At 46.5% G+C, this 15,629-nt stretch overlaps 1 protein-coding gene and 1 long non-coding RNA gene across 5 annotated transcripts in view; one reads left to right on the top strand and one right to left on the bottom strand.

Annotated features, from left to right (window-relative positions):
• Nucleotides 1-15,629, bottom strand: part of LOC137538465 (uncharacterized) — a 200,331-nt gene that overhangs the window by 54,225 nt on the left and 130,477 nt on the right. The window lies entirely within an intron of this gene.
• The window catches only part of SPI1 (Spi-1 proto-oncogene), a 139,802-nt gene that overhangs the window by 90,290 nt on the left and 33,883 nt on the right, over nt 1-15,629 (top strand). The window lies entirely within an intron of this gene.

Here is a 15,629-nt window from a genome sequence, read left to right as displayed (position 1 = left end):
AGATAAGCAACAGCATAATAACCTTCAAAGAAAAACACTTTTTTTTTTTTTAGCTTACAGGACTCCTGCAATAAATCTGCAGTGTGTCTAATTCCTGCTTTCATGGAAGCAGACCGAGGATTAACCTCCTGTGTTTATATATTAGTTATGTCTGCCAAGGACTGCCAAATGTCTGTGCTGACACAGCTGAGAGCTCAATTACACTTGTGATTACTTATAGATGAGGGGAAATTAGACAGGCTCTTCTCTCTAAAAACACGCGGTGCATTTTTCTCTGTTTTCTTTGTGACCTGTGCAAGAGTTCAGACAGAGGCGCTGAGCTTTGTACCAGACCTGTTTGAGTTTTATGCTCCTTTTATATTGCCTGATGAAGCGGGAGATGCCCGCGAGACGCGTTGCACTTTCTGGAGTATACAAATAAATCTTTTGTTGCTTGAATATTCACAACATTCGTGCGTGTCTGCTTGGAGGAGGTAAGCCCACAACTACCTCCTCTCGTTTTAGCAATTTGAGCATATTTTATCCTTCTGGCGCCTCTGTCTGCTTATACAGTTCCTGAGTTCACTCTTGGTGGAGGGGTGTTGCCCTTTACTTCTTATCTACAGAGAGCGACTTCTTAATCCTGAGTGGGGACAGGTGTAATCTCCCCACCTGCTGATATAGTGGTTACCTGGATGGTAACCCACGTTTGTGAGTATAAATACATACTTACCTGTCATATCCATTTACCAGTACATACTGCACTATATTGGGCTCGCGGTGTGTCCATTGTTCTTTCTGCAAAAGTTTAGGTCCACTTTAACTGGTATATGACTGAGGAGGGTCTGGCCTGAATTGTTATCGGTCATGGGTGGTCCCCCCAAACTCTTGCTGAGAAATGAGGCGAGCTGACCACTGAGCTAGTGAGCACCACAAAATAGTGGTAGTCGGCAAGTGCCTATTAGCACAGGAAGAAGCAAAGTGTCAGTACATTGCTGGCACATGATGCAAAGACTAGAGTCGTCTTGTGAGAAATTGCTGAGATAGAGAATCTACTGTATGTAGAAACAGCAGGCTTTGCTGAAAGCTTATGTCCTTCCTGACAGAATGACTCTTGTGCAGAGTCTGAAAGAAAATGTGTGTCATAACTATTCACCAATACGATTCTTTCAGTTTATAACTTATGGGAGGATGACAAATGACAAGGACAAATGACAAGGACAGGACAACGGGCTGCTTTAAAGGGGCACTATGGTGAAAAATTGTAAAATTAAAAATATGTGCAAGCATAGACAAATAAAAAGTATGTTTTTTTTTCCAGAGTAAAATGAGCCATAAATTACTTTTCTCCTATGTTGCTGTCACTTACAGTAGGTAGCAAAAATCTGACATTACCAACAGGTTTTGGACTAGTCCATCTTCATAGGGGATTCTCAGCAAGGCTTTCATTCTTTATAAAGATACCGGTATTCCCTAAAAAAGATTTTAAACAATGATGCTGGCCAGCTTCCCTGCTCACTACACAGTTTTTTGGCAGTTGGACAGAGCAACTGCCATTCACTAAGTGCTTTTGAAAATAAATAAATCCCTGAGAATCCCCCATGAAAAGATAGACTAGTTCAAAACCTGTTGCTTCTGTCAGATTTCTACTACCTACTGTATTTGTTTCTTATTTGTATTTGTTTGCACAGATTTTAAATTTTACAATTTTTCACCATAGTGCCCCTTTAAAGAGGCCCCGAGATGAAGAAAGGGGCCGTTTTTTTACTTACCCGGCTCTTCCTCCAGCCCCATAAGCATGGATAGGTCCCTCGCCGTCCTCCTCCTGTCCTCTGTTAAGCCGCAATCTTCTCTGGTATGCGGCTCAGTGACGTCAGCAGGGGGCCTTCTGTGCATGCGCGGACCATCACTCAGTCAGACTGAGCCAGACTGAGCCGCATACCGGGGTTTGATTGGGGCTGAACGGAGGATTCCGGGCAGCTTGCGGGAGGCATGCGGGAGGACGGCGAGAAACGCATTCATGCTTATGGGGCTGGAGAAAGCCCGGGGTAAGTAAAAAACAGCCACTTTCTTCATCTCTTTCAGTATATAGTTTGAAATCTGTAGTAGTAAATGAAGCCAGCCGTGATGAAAAAGATAACATGTACTGTAAATACTTCCGGTTTAAAGTTAACCCGAGGGGAGAGTGATATGGAGGCTGCCATGTGATTGTGGAGGTGTCTGTTGGGGAGCTCCAAGGTTAATTTTGGTCGGGTCCCCTTGTGACTAGACCGGGCCCCACCGCCAGGAATACAGGTGCTTACTCATGTAAACAAGTTATAATGCAGGGAGTACATTTATTTGAAGCGCACAGAAAAATGTGCACTGGCCATTGTAGTCGATGGCTCGCATGGGAACATGCTGCTCACGTTCTGCATTTGCAATTTTTGCCCTGGGTTAAGTTACACAGCTTTCTGCGTTTTCCTGCTTAACGACGCTCTCCCAATTCCAATGTATTTCGCATCTGAAAAATCACGAATGAAGACAGAAGATCTTGTGCAATCTCAGAATGGGCCCAGCACATCGCAGACCCAGAAACCGCACAGAAAAATGTCATGTTGAGTCTGCTCCCTGCCTAAGTGTGCTCTAGGGGTGTAGATGTCACATTAATGGTGGCCACTAATGATCCAATCTTTTTCATCCAATCTTACCAAATCCATGTAGTAGAAGAGTAAACTGATGGAATATATTAATTGAGTACTATAGGTAGTTCCCTTATATTAGATAGAAATGGTAAGATTGGTTGAAAAAGATTGGATCAATAGTGGCCAACATTAGACCCCTTTTCATGGGAAGCTGCAGGTTGGCGTACATACAAAATGGGCACAGTGGAAATTGGGGTGCCAGAGATAACCGCTAGTAGAATGTAAGTAAAATGACTGATTCTACTAATGTGCAGTGCTAATTCCGACAAATTGTACTGATATTTTACTATCACTAAATCTAATCCTATTCTCACACAGCCCCCTCTCTTTACCAATGCCTAACGCTTACCAACCCCTCCTGCCGATACCTAACGCTACTGACCTCCTGCCAATGCCTAACCCTAACCATCATTCTACCTATGCCCCACCCTAATGACCCCCTGCCGATACCTAACCCTAACCATCATTCTATCGATGCCTAACCCTAGTGACCCCCTGCCGATGCCCAACTAACCTTCATTCTACCTATGCCCCACCCTAATGACCCCCTGCCGATCCCTAACCATCATTCTATCTATGCCTAACCCTAGTGACCCCCTGCCGATGCCCAACTCTAACCATCATTCTACCTATGCCCCACCCTAATGACCCCCTGCCGATACCTAACCCTAACCATCATTCTATCGATGCCTAACCCTAGTGACCCCCTACCGATGCCCAACTAACCTTCATTCTACCTATGCCCCACCCTAATGACCCCCTGCCGATCCCTAACCATCATTCTATCTATGCCTAACCCTAGTGACCCCCTGCCGATGCCCAACTCTAACCATCATTCTACCTATGCCCCACCTTAATGACCCCCTGCCGATACCTAACCCTAACCATCATTCTACCGATGTCTAACCCTAATGACCCCCTGCCAATGCCCAACCCTAACCATTATTCTACCTATGCCCCACCCTAATGACCCCCTGCCGATACCTAACCCTAACCATCATTCTACCGATGCCTAACCCTAATGACCCCCTGCCAATGCCTAACCCTAACCATCATTCTACCGATGCCTAACCCTAATGACCCCCTGCCAATGCCTAACCCTAACCATCATTCTACCTATGCCCCACCCTAATGACCCCCTGCCGATACCTAACCCTAACCATCATTCTACCGATGCCTAACCCTAATGACCCCCTGCCAATGCCTAACCCTAACCATCATTCTACCTATGCCCCAAACTAATGACCCCCTGCCGATACCTAACCCTAACCATCATTCTACCTATGCCCTACCCTAATGACCCCCTGCCGATACCTAACCCTAACCATCATTCTACCGATGTCTAACCCTAATGACCCCCTGCCAATGCCCAACCCTAACCATTATTCTACCTATGCCCCACCCTAATGACCCCCTGCCGATACCTAACCCTAACCATCATTCTACCGATGCCTAACCCTAATGACCCCCTGCCAATGCCTAACCCTAACCATCATTCTACCGATGCCTAACCCTAATGACCCCCTGCCAATGCCTAACCCTAACCATCATTCTACCTATGCCCCACCCTAATGACCCCCTGCCGATACCTAACCCTAACCATCATTCTACCGATGCCTAACCCTAATGACCCCCTGCCAATGCCTAACCCTAACCATCATTCTACCTATGCCCCACACTAATGACCCCCTGCCGATACCTAACCCTAACCATCATTCTACCTATGCCCTACCCTAATGACCCCCTGCCGATACCTAACCCTAACCATCATTCTACCGATGCCTAACCTTAATGACCCCCTGCCGATGCCCAACTCTAACCATCATTTTACTGATGCCAAACCCTAATCACCCCCTGCCAATGCCTAACCCTAGCCATCATTCTACCTATGCCCCACCCTAATGACCCCCTGCCGATACCTAATCCTAACCATCATTCTACCGATGCCTAACCCTAATGACTCCCTGCCGATACCCAACTCTAACCATCATTCTACTGATGCCCAACCCTAATCACCCTCTGCCAATGCCTAACCCTAACCATCATTCTACCTATGCCCCACCCTAATGACCCCCTGCCGATACCTAACCCTAACCATCATTCTACCAATGCTCAACCCTAATCACCCCCTGCTGATGCCTAACCCTAAGCATCATTCTACCTATGCCCAACCCTAATGACCCCTGCCAATGCCCAACTCTAACCATCATTCTACCAATGCTCAACCCTAATCACCCCCTGCCGATGCCTAACCCTAAGCATCATTCTACCGATGCCCAACCCTAATGACCCCCTGCCGATGCCTAACCCTAAGCATCATTCTACCAATGCTCAACCCTAATCACTCCCTGCCGATGCCTAACCCTAACCATCATTCTACCGATGCCCAACCCTAATGACCCTCTGCCGATACCTTACCCTAACCATCATTCTACCGATGCCTAACCCTAATGACCCCCTGCCAATGCCTAACCCTAACCATCATTCTACCGATGCCCCACCCTAATGACCCCCTGCCGATACCTAACCCTAACCATCATTCTACCGATGCCTAACCCTAATGACCCCCTGCCAATGCCTAACCCTAACCATCATTCTACCTATGCCCCACACTAATGACCCCCTGCCGATACCTAACCCTAACCATCATTCTACCTATGCCCTACCCTAATGACCCCCTGCCGATACCTAACCCTAACCATCATTCTACCGATGCCTAACCTTAATGACCCCCTGCCGATGCCCAACTCTAACCATCATTTTACTGATGCCAAACCCTAATCACCCCCTGCCAATGCCTAACCCTAGCCATCATTTTACCTACGCCCCACCCTAATGACCCCCTGCCGATACCTAATCCTAACCATCATTCTACCGATGCCTAACCCTAATGACTCCCTGCCGATACCCAACTCTAACCATCATTCTACTGATGCCCAACCCTAATCACCCTCTGCCAATGCCTAACCCTAACCATCATTCTACCTATGCCCCACCCTAATGACCCCCTGCCGATACCTAACCCTAACCATCATTCTACCAATGCTCAACCCTAATCACCCCCTGCTGATGCCTAACCCTAAGCATCATTCTACCTATGCCCAACCCTAATGACCCCTGCCAATGCCCAACTCTAACCATCATTCTACCAATGCTCAACCCTAATCACCCCCTGCCGATGCCTAACCCTAAGCATCATTCTACCGATGCCCAACCCTAATGACCCCTGCCGATGCCTAACCCTAAGCATCATTCTACCAATGCTCAACCCTAATCACTCCCTACCGATGCCTAACCCTAAGCATCATTCTACCGATGCCCAACCCTAATGATCCTCTGCCGATGCCCAACTCTAACCATCATTCTACCAATGCTCAACCCTAATCACCCCCTGCCGATGCCTAACCCTAAGCATCATTCTACACATGTCCAACACTAATGACCTCCTGCCGATGTCCAACCCTAAGCATCATTCTACTGATTCCCAACCCTAATGACCCCATGCTGATGCCTAACCCTAAGCATCATTCTACCAATGCCCAACCCTAATGACCCCATGCTGATGCCCAACCCTAACCATCATTTTGCGATACCTAGCCCTAACGCCACCCCCTTCCCATGCTGATGCCTAACACTAACCAACCCTCTACCGATTCATAACCCCAACCAACCCCCCGATGCCTAACCCTAATTGACCAACCCCAGCAATGCTTGGCATTACTCCCCCCGCGATGCCTGACCTTGACCACCGCCCACTGCAAACCTGCCGATATATGCACTGCCTTCATCGCAAAAAAATAAAAATACTGGCCGCCAGAGAAGTTTGGGTGCTGCCATAGACACCCATACTAATTGTGGCTAAAGGGTATATTTAGGCATTGGAGGTGTCCGATAAAAATAGCGGGCGCCAAACTGCTAGTTTAAAGGACACCTGCAGCTAAAGTTATATCTATACCAGTTGCCTTGCAGTCTGGTAAAGTACCTGGAAATTAATATGGCAGCCTCCATATCCTTCTCACTAAAGGTTCCCTTTAAATTTACATACAATTTGTAATTTTTGCTAATGTTAAATGAAACGCTGAAATTATAACTGTAAACAAAAATTCCAAATTCAGCTGTCTGCATGGAAAATCCTTAGAAACAATCAGTGTGTCTTTGTTTTTTGTAATGACTCCCTTACTATGTAAGGTAGCTGTGAGTCACACATTATTCACCCCATCATCACCAGTCACAAGACAGCATGACTGGAATATATATTCCAACCATAAACTTTAGTTTCCCAGTGTTTCCATTATCATCATCATTCTAGGTTAACCCTTACGTATAGCATACGAGTATATATACATCCCGGGTCTACTGAGTAGTGGGGGGGAACCAGCTTGTACCATTGTGTCATACAACATGATCTCCATGTAAGCTACAAGATAACCATCAATGTAACTACCAGCATAGTCAGGACTAGGGGCGTTGCTAGCCCCAAAGATCCCCTGATGAGTCACGGTGTGACGAAACGCGTAGGGCGGAGCTTGGAGGACGCACCAGAACTGAATATTGAACCAGACGCGGCCTGGGCATGTGAGAGGTAACCGGTGACGGCGGACGGGTATTGTGATATGCAAACATACAAAGAAGTTTTTATGTACGCAGATTTTATTTAGGGGCTGGGGAGCCTTATTAAATGGTTTTATGCGATGAAATGTTCTTGGCATTCTTAGGTGTAACTGGAATGAGACACTTGATGTGCATTACTGAAAGAAGCCATTTGGTGAGCGGGGATTGAGAGGGGGTGTGTGATCCCCTGCCCTCTGGTGATAGTTACTATCCTCACGCAGTGTGTGCAAGCACTTGGGTGTACTGTATTGAGGCAATACTCACTATGAGGAGGCCCGCTTGTCTGTATTTTTGTTTTTAAGGTCTCACAATCCGAATTTTGGCGTGTGGACCAGTGGCGCGACTAACTGATTGGAATAGCCCCAAAGATCAGTGGCACGTGCCCCGGATCTATTCTGGGGTACCCCGGATGTCCCTCAGACAGAGTCTCTGTGGTGCCTCAATGGTGGGCATGCTGGGAGCTGTGATGCATCAATTGGGTTTATGCTGGGTGCTCTGGTGTCTTTATGCGGGCATACTGGGTGCTGTGGTGCCATGCTGGGCGCTGTGATGCCTTTATGGGGAAGTGCAGGGAGCTGTGGTTCTTCTATGGGGACATGCTGGGAGTTGCAGTGCCTCATTGTGGGCCCGTGGGAGCATGGGAGGGGGTCCACTAGATGGTCAGGGAATGCTATGGGGGAACTGCCCGGTAACCTGGCATAAGGCCAGCCCACCCAGCAGCAAGCCGGACCAGCCAACACAGAAGCCAACAAACTCTGCCTAGTTATGTTTGAGTGACTTTGCCTATTTATGTGAGATGCTGCATTCTTGTTTTATTATTAATGGACAGGGGGCTTCATCCAACATTTTGCTGGGCTGGCCTACTTAGACCGCTGTTAAATTCATGTAAATTTGGCTCCACCCACGACCACACCCACACCATGACCACACACATTTTCTGTCAAGAGTGCCCAAAAGTGCCCCGGATCTCTTGGGATCCTAGCAACGCCACTGGTCAGGACTTGGTTATGGAGGCACCCAGGAAGAACTGTCCCAAATGGAGCTATTTATTGGCTGTGAATTACTTTGCCTGCCATACACTGAGCCACCACTGGAGGCCACCTTGGTGGCACTTCCCCCCATTTCCCCCACACACATACAATCCTGAGGACATACCGCATGCCGCATGAGTTGGGGGACTGCGTTGTGCCCCTAGTAAAAAATATTGATAATTTAGATTACTTTTACTTTCCTCTGCACTTACCCAGCACCCATTCTCAATTGAACCCTCCCCTCTTAGTGCCTTAAAAGACCCCCCACCTACTGCCTCACACTAATACCCGCTCTAAGTGCCTAATAGTACCCCCCACACCTAATACCCTACCCTCCTTTATGTGCTTAAAACCAACCCCCCACCTAATCCCTACCCCCCCCCCCCCCTTTCCCCAGTAAGTGGCTAAAACAAGCCGTAGACCAGATTACCCATACCCAGAGCGGGGAAGGGCAAGCTGGGAGCTAGTGGGGCCCAGTGCTGCATGACACTTCTATACTGGAGAGGAAGTGAAGAGGACCTGTATCACCGCTGGGAGCAGGTAATATATAACTTTGTGCTGCCACTCTGAAGGAACACCCCTCTTGCCCCCAGCATTCAGGCTCCCCAACACCCCCCCCCCCCCCCCAAGAAGATGGCAGGGGATGTGGGGGCTATTGTTATGCCCTTGCTGCTCTTTAAAGGTCTCACATTCACTTCTTGTTGGCAAGGCATATTTGTCTGTAAAATTGATGTGTTGGTAAAAAGTGGACAGATGAGCACTAGTGTGTTTAGAGTAACCTATAACATTTATTATTATTATTATTATTATTGATTTATAAAGTGCCAACATATTCCGTGGTGCTGTACAAAGTAAGAAACGAACATGGGGTACATAATAAAAAATGTACATGGAAAAGGGAAAGTTTATCTGAAATAAGGCTGCACATGGAAGAGTGGTCTGGCTGCATATACTAGAATAAGCTACACTGCAAGAGTATATAAGAGGAGGCTGCTTATGGAATGAGGATGTTTCATATAAACAGTGAGTGCTGTTGTATATGGAGGGGGAAGCGGCTGTATTTGGAATTGTGGATGATCATAGTATGGTTCATAGTATAGTAAAGCTTGAAGGGTATCCCTTGGAGGATTGTCTGGAGGACAAAAAAGTCTAATCAGCTCTGTGCATATTCAGTAAGGTTCCTGTACCTAGGCAAGAGCTGAGTGCATTGATATGAGAAGCAGCTATGTAGTCTGAGAAGCTCCTGTATCACCATTGTGTTAAGTGAGGCCCGGTTCACACTTGCGGTTGTCTGCCAAACGGACCGGATGACCTGACCGGATCCGGACCGGATCCGGATCGGAACCGTACGGTTCTGATCCGGATCCGATCCGGATCCGGTCAGGTTGCATCAGGTGTTCATCAGGATGCGATCCGGATCCGTTTGGCAAAAGTAACGTAAAAAACAAAAAAAATGTTGGGGTCTGGGAGGTCAGCAGAAGGGGGACCTGTGGAATCAGGCCCTCTGCTGTTTAGCACTCACCTCCACCTGCGACATGCTGCCAACATCTCCGGATCCGGATCCAGCTGTGCTGCTCCACTCCAAAATGCTTGCCCATGTGTCCCCATCCAATATCGCCGCAACAATCCGCATAGGAAGTGGGGTAGAACATCCGGATTTCTCAGCCAGTGTGTTGTGCGCTCTCCGGTTCCCATTGGTTTGTATTGGCCGGATGGTGCAGTCCGGCTCCGCCCCGGATACGGCTGCCGGAGGAGCCGGATCAAAAAATAGCGCATGTTGGAACGGAGGCCGGAGTCCGGATCCGGCCCGGATCCGGTCCGGCTCCGGTCCGGCAGAACGGACGCATGTGAACGGACGCATAGGCTTTCATTGCTATGCCGTGCGTCCGTTCTGCAAGCGGTGCGGCTCCGGCACGGCGATTCCGGACGGCCACCGCTAATGTGAACCGGGCCTGAGTCTCATCATACTAAAACCTAGAGATTCAAAATTTGCACAAAGTATGAATCAACTTTTTGCTGTCCAATGGAGACATGGCGTAATAATAGAATTGTGCAAAGGTGGGTTATTTGCCATCTTTTCTGGGAAGGCCTGTCTGATTTGTAGTGAAACCAGAAAACTCAACATCTGGGAATTTTCAACTACACACAGAACATTTATATAATTATTTTCTCCTGGCGGACTCAAAGCATCAGAGCTGCAGCCAATAGGGCTTCCTCAGTAGGCAATAGTAGTATTAGGGAGTCTTTCCCAAGGTCTCCTTACTGAACAGGTGCTGGCTTACTGAACAAGAAGAAGCCAAGATTCAAACCCTGATGTTAGAGTCCTCAACCATTACACTATCCAGCCACAACCTCAAAGTGTAAAAAGGTAATAAGGGCCATGAAATATCCGAATTCTCCTAATCATATCTGATGATGTTGGGAAAAACTGAAGTGTTCTATGGACTTTGTAAAGATTGGTGGATGCTGCTGCAAGGGAAATTAGAGGATTTATTACCTTAAAGAGGAACTCCAGCCTAAACAAATATACTGTCATTAAGTTACATTAGTTATGTTAATTAAAATAGATAGGTAATATAATCTCTTACCCACACTGTTTTAAAAGAACAGGCGAATGTTGGATTTCATGATGGCAGCCATCTTTTTGGTTGAAAGGAGGTGACAGGGAGCATGAGACACAGTTTCAACTGTCCTGTGTCCTGAGCACCTCTCCCAGTTGCTAGGCAACGTGAATAACAACATAGGAAATCCCATCATGCTCTGCACAGCATCAAGGAAAAAAAGCCCGGGCTTTTCTTTGATGGGTGGAGCTTAGCTAAAAATGCAGCTAAAAATGATGCTTTGGAAAGAAAAACAAAGTTCTGATGCTGTGAAACTGTTAAAGAAACACCAAGCCTTTTCAGTTCTGCTGAGTAGATTTTTAGTCTGAAGGTTCACTTTAAAGGACATCCGAGGTAACATGTGACATGATGAGATAGACAGGTGTATGTACAGTGTCTAGCAAGCACACTAATAATTAGGCTGTGTTCCCTTTTTTTTCTTCTTTTTTTTTTTCTCTGCCTGAAAAAGTTAAAAATCAGGTATGTAAAGTACACACGGACCAACCTGCAGACTGGTTATCATCTGACTAGTTTGTTGGACGATAATCAGGCATGTGTACACATTCAAACAACTTGCCGAGCAACTGATAGCAGGGGGTTTGCCCAATCCAACTGTTGGATCTATGTTGGTCACATGACCCCAAAGTCGATGACTGTCAAAAAGGGGGAGAGAAAAGTATGGAAAGATATGAGTAAATATACTGGTGATAAAGACAAGGTTTCCCGCTATACTCCTCTGTGGGACAACCAATCATTGACACACTTCTCGCAGATACCAGACCCAGCCCTATGGGCCCGATACGGTATTAAAGCATTACATCATATAACAAATAGTCACATAACAGCCTCTTATCGTTTAATCTCCTTAAGTACACATATAACTTACCCAATAAGATGTTCTTTAGATTTTTACAATTGTGTTACGCTTATAATGCACAGTTTGAACACAATAGGCCATCCTTGACATCTTCTGATTTAGAAAAGACACTAATGGTAGCGGAGCTGGATAAGCCATTGTCAGTAATTTACTTTCCACTAATGAACACCAATATACACAGTCTAACCAGATGTAAATCCAGATGGAATGAAGATGTTGTTGAATTAGATGATACAGATTGGCAGGAAATACTGGAAGAATTTGTTCAGCGAAAGAACAGTTAATCCAATTCAAGTTCCTACACAGAACATATCTAACACCCCTCCGTATGTATAAAATCTCCAACACAAATAGTCCTTATTGTCCAAGATGCATAGTTAAGGAAGGTACCTTCTTCCATATGTTTTGGGACTGTCCCAAGGTAAATAGCTTCTGGCAAGAGGTCATCTATTTAAAGGGACTCCGAGCTCAGCGTAAAAATAAAATTTGAACTTACCCGGTGCTTTCTCCATCCCAGCCCTGGTCGGGACGTCCCACGCCGGCCTCCTGGCTCTTCTCCCAGCGGCTGTCTGCATAGCGCGGACAGGCCGGTCCCCCGGGCGACATTGGCGAGTGTCGGGCCTTCTCCTTCCGTATACGTCACGAATGACGTCACACGCCGGCCGCCGCGCGTCATGACGGCGGCCGGCGTGACAGCACGGCGCATGTGCGATTAAACCGCGCATGCGCCGTGCTGTCACGCCGGCCGCCGTCATGACGCGCGGCGGCCGGCGTGTGACGTCATTCGTGACGTATACGGAAGGAGAAGGCCCGACACTCGCCAGTGTCGCCCGGGGGACCGGCCTGTCCGCGGTATGCGGACAGCCGCCGGGAGAAGAGCCAGGAGGCCAGCGTGGGACGTCCTGACCAGGGCTGGGATGGAGAAAGCCCCGGGTAAGTTCAAATTTTATTTTTACGTTGAGCTCGGAGTCACTTTAATCAATGAAATCCAAGAAACTTACTTGATACTTTCTCCTAGACGAGCCTTGCTAGGTCTCCTGGACGACACTCCCGCAAACAAACATGCCCATTATTTAGTAAGGATTTTATGTTTCTACGCTCGCAAAGAGATACTGCGAACATGGAAATCAGATAAGCCTCCCTCATTCAATTTCTGGAAAAGAACTGTCATATTAACGCTTCCTTTATACCGCCTAACCTATAAAAGTAGGAATTGCCCTCAACGATTTGATAAAATCTGGGCCCCGTGGTACAATAACGTAGACGCTCTTCCTACTGGTCCTGATGATTGAGTATTACTCTTCATTAACCTCTCAATAAGTTGATTCAGAATGTTTTTAGTTAATATGTAGTTATGCATGGTCTACAGTGTGGACCTGGATGTTGGAGACACTGGAGAGCTCTCTGCTCTTCCTTCGCCTTCCTCTTTCTTCTTATCTTTCTCTCCTATCCTTTCCTTTTTGGTCCTCTTTTTTTCTTTCCTCCTGTGTTTTCAAGATCAACAAGGGATCTGCTATGTAATCTATCAGATGTTTACGGATTAAACAAATAGGTTATATGCTACATAATCTACCCGAAATAGCCTCTACTGTATATATGTATAACCCAGGTTTATACATGCTAGTTGTTATAATATACATTCAAGCTTTATGTATGTAACTATTACTGTCACAATGGATATGTTTATGATCTATGTATTGCCATAATCCTTGTTTGATCACTATACCTTTTCTTCTAATTTTATCTGTGTTTCATGTGATATAAACAATAAAAATTGATTTCTTAAAAAAAAAAAGGGGGGGGGGGGGGGAGAGAGGCTTGTTAGAAAAAGAAATTACGGAACTGGGTTATATCAGTTTCAGTACCTTTTTTTGCTTGCTATATGCTGAAAATCCATGATATAAATAAGATGGGAAACAGATAAGGAGAAATAACTTACAAGAAAAGCTGTGTGAACCAGACTCCACACCCTGTGCAACAAAATGACCTGCTTTGTTTTTTGTGGACTCTCTATTTTTACACTGTCAAGACAGATTTAGGCCTCTTTCACAGTGCGACGTTAAAGTCGCACGTTACAACAACATGTAACGCACAATAACTCACAGCAATAAAAAATCAATGGGCTGTTCACAGTGCAGACGTTGCGTTGGTGTGTAACGCTGCATGTTAAATGAAAGTGCAGCATGCTGTGCGTTATACACGTTTTTAGCTGCGTTAGACTGTTTGCACATGCTCAGTAATGTTTTCTTTTTTTTTTTAACGCATGCGCCGTTTTCGTTCTGTCACTGTGCGACGAAAACGGCGCACCAAACGCAGGGCTAAATAAGGTCCAAGTCATAGTCTTTCAATGCGTTGCATTAGGGGCACGTTATGCGACCTTAACGTCGCATCAAACGCAACGTCTTACTGTGTAAGAGGCCTTAAGGCTCCTTTTTTATGCTGTGCAGGTTGCATTGCGATGAGATCTCAATGGCACCAAAAAGAATCAGGCGATAGCGTTGCAGTGCGACCCTACAGTGAGGCATACAGTAAAATAAAAGGATGCTTCACTGCCACTGTAAACGTGCACATTGCCCTCTAAATGCACTGCATGTTGTGCACTATCCAAACGGAATGTGCCACACCACAATCAATGTAATAGCACCATAGGAATATAATTGCATCACATGTGTGATGCGATGATATTGTCCACTGCGATGCCACGCAAGGGACGCTGTGTGAAAGAAGCCTTAATGTCCCCTGTACAAACAGAGAACTGACAAGAAACAGCATCTGTTGAAATGTTGCCATGATGTCTATTGCTGATACACATGTACTTTATATCTCTGGTACAGACATTGGATGTATGTACCAGGCTAAGCCTGGTAATATCTGCATAGGGATAAGTGACTGAGTAACAGTGCAGACATATGATTTACAAGAAGAGAAGGAAGGGAACACTTCACAAGTGGTGGGGAAGATTGTGAAGCAAGTTCTTCAAACGGGGACCTGGGTGCAGAGGCGGGACAAGGTCCTCCAGCACCCAAGGCTGAGACACCAAAGTGCACCCCTCCATCCCTCCCACCCCATCCATCACACACTGTATTGAGTAAGAGGCGCCCCAGGGCCCCCAACATAGTTAGCTGGCTTGCAGTCACTGCCACGTATCCCCTTTTCTTATTTTTCTTTGCTACAAACACAATAGGGAAATGATAGCTAAGTGAGTTGTGCGCTCCCTCCTACACTGCGCCCCGAGGCTGGTGCCTCTCTCGCCTCTGCCCAGCCCAATAGTAAAGTATTAGTAATCTTTACTGATATTTTGCCATGATGTAATTTAACTCTACTCTTTCACAGAATCCTGCTACAAATGCCTAACCATTAACCCTAACCATTAACCCTCCCTCTTCCAAAGCCAAACCCTTAACCTTCCCTCTACCGATGCCTAACCCTTAAACCCTGGGTGTTGCCTAACCCTTAACCCCCCACTGGTGCCTAACCTTTAAGCCCCCCGTGGTGCCTAACCCTTATCCCTCCCCTGCTGCTGCCTAACCCTTAGCCACCCCTGTAGTGCCTAACCCTTAACCCTCTTGCTGCAAAAGCTGTGATCAGCTGTAATAATGTTACATTCCGGTGCCCCGGGCTACCAATAAAAAAATGGGTAGCCCTGGTGCCAACTTTTTTATTGGTCGCCTCGGGTGCCCAAATGTAACTTTATTATCTCTAAATTTCAGCAGCCTTGGGATCCCAAATTCTGCTGATTGCTGCTATTTGTGGCCCCGGACGCCCATCATTGCCCTTAATCATGGACTCTGGCGCCCAAATTTCCCTACACTGCTGCTTATAATAGCTTTTCCCATTATTTTCTATG

This window comes from Hyperolius riggenbachi, chromosome 11 (genome assembly GCF_040937935.1).
Source record: "Hyperolius riggenbachi isolate aHypRig1 chromosome 11, aHypRig1.pri, whole genome shotgun sequence".
In the NCBI taxonomy this organism is placed as follows: domain Eukaryota; kingdom Metazoa; phylum Chordata; class Amphibia; order Anura; family Hyperoliidae; genus Hyperolius; species Hyperolius riggenbachi.
Note: the sequence above shows the minus strand (reverse complement) of the source record. Positions and strands in the feature narration are given on the sequence as shown.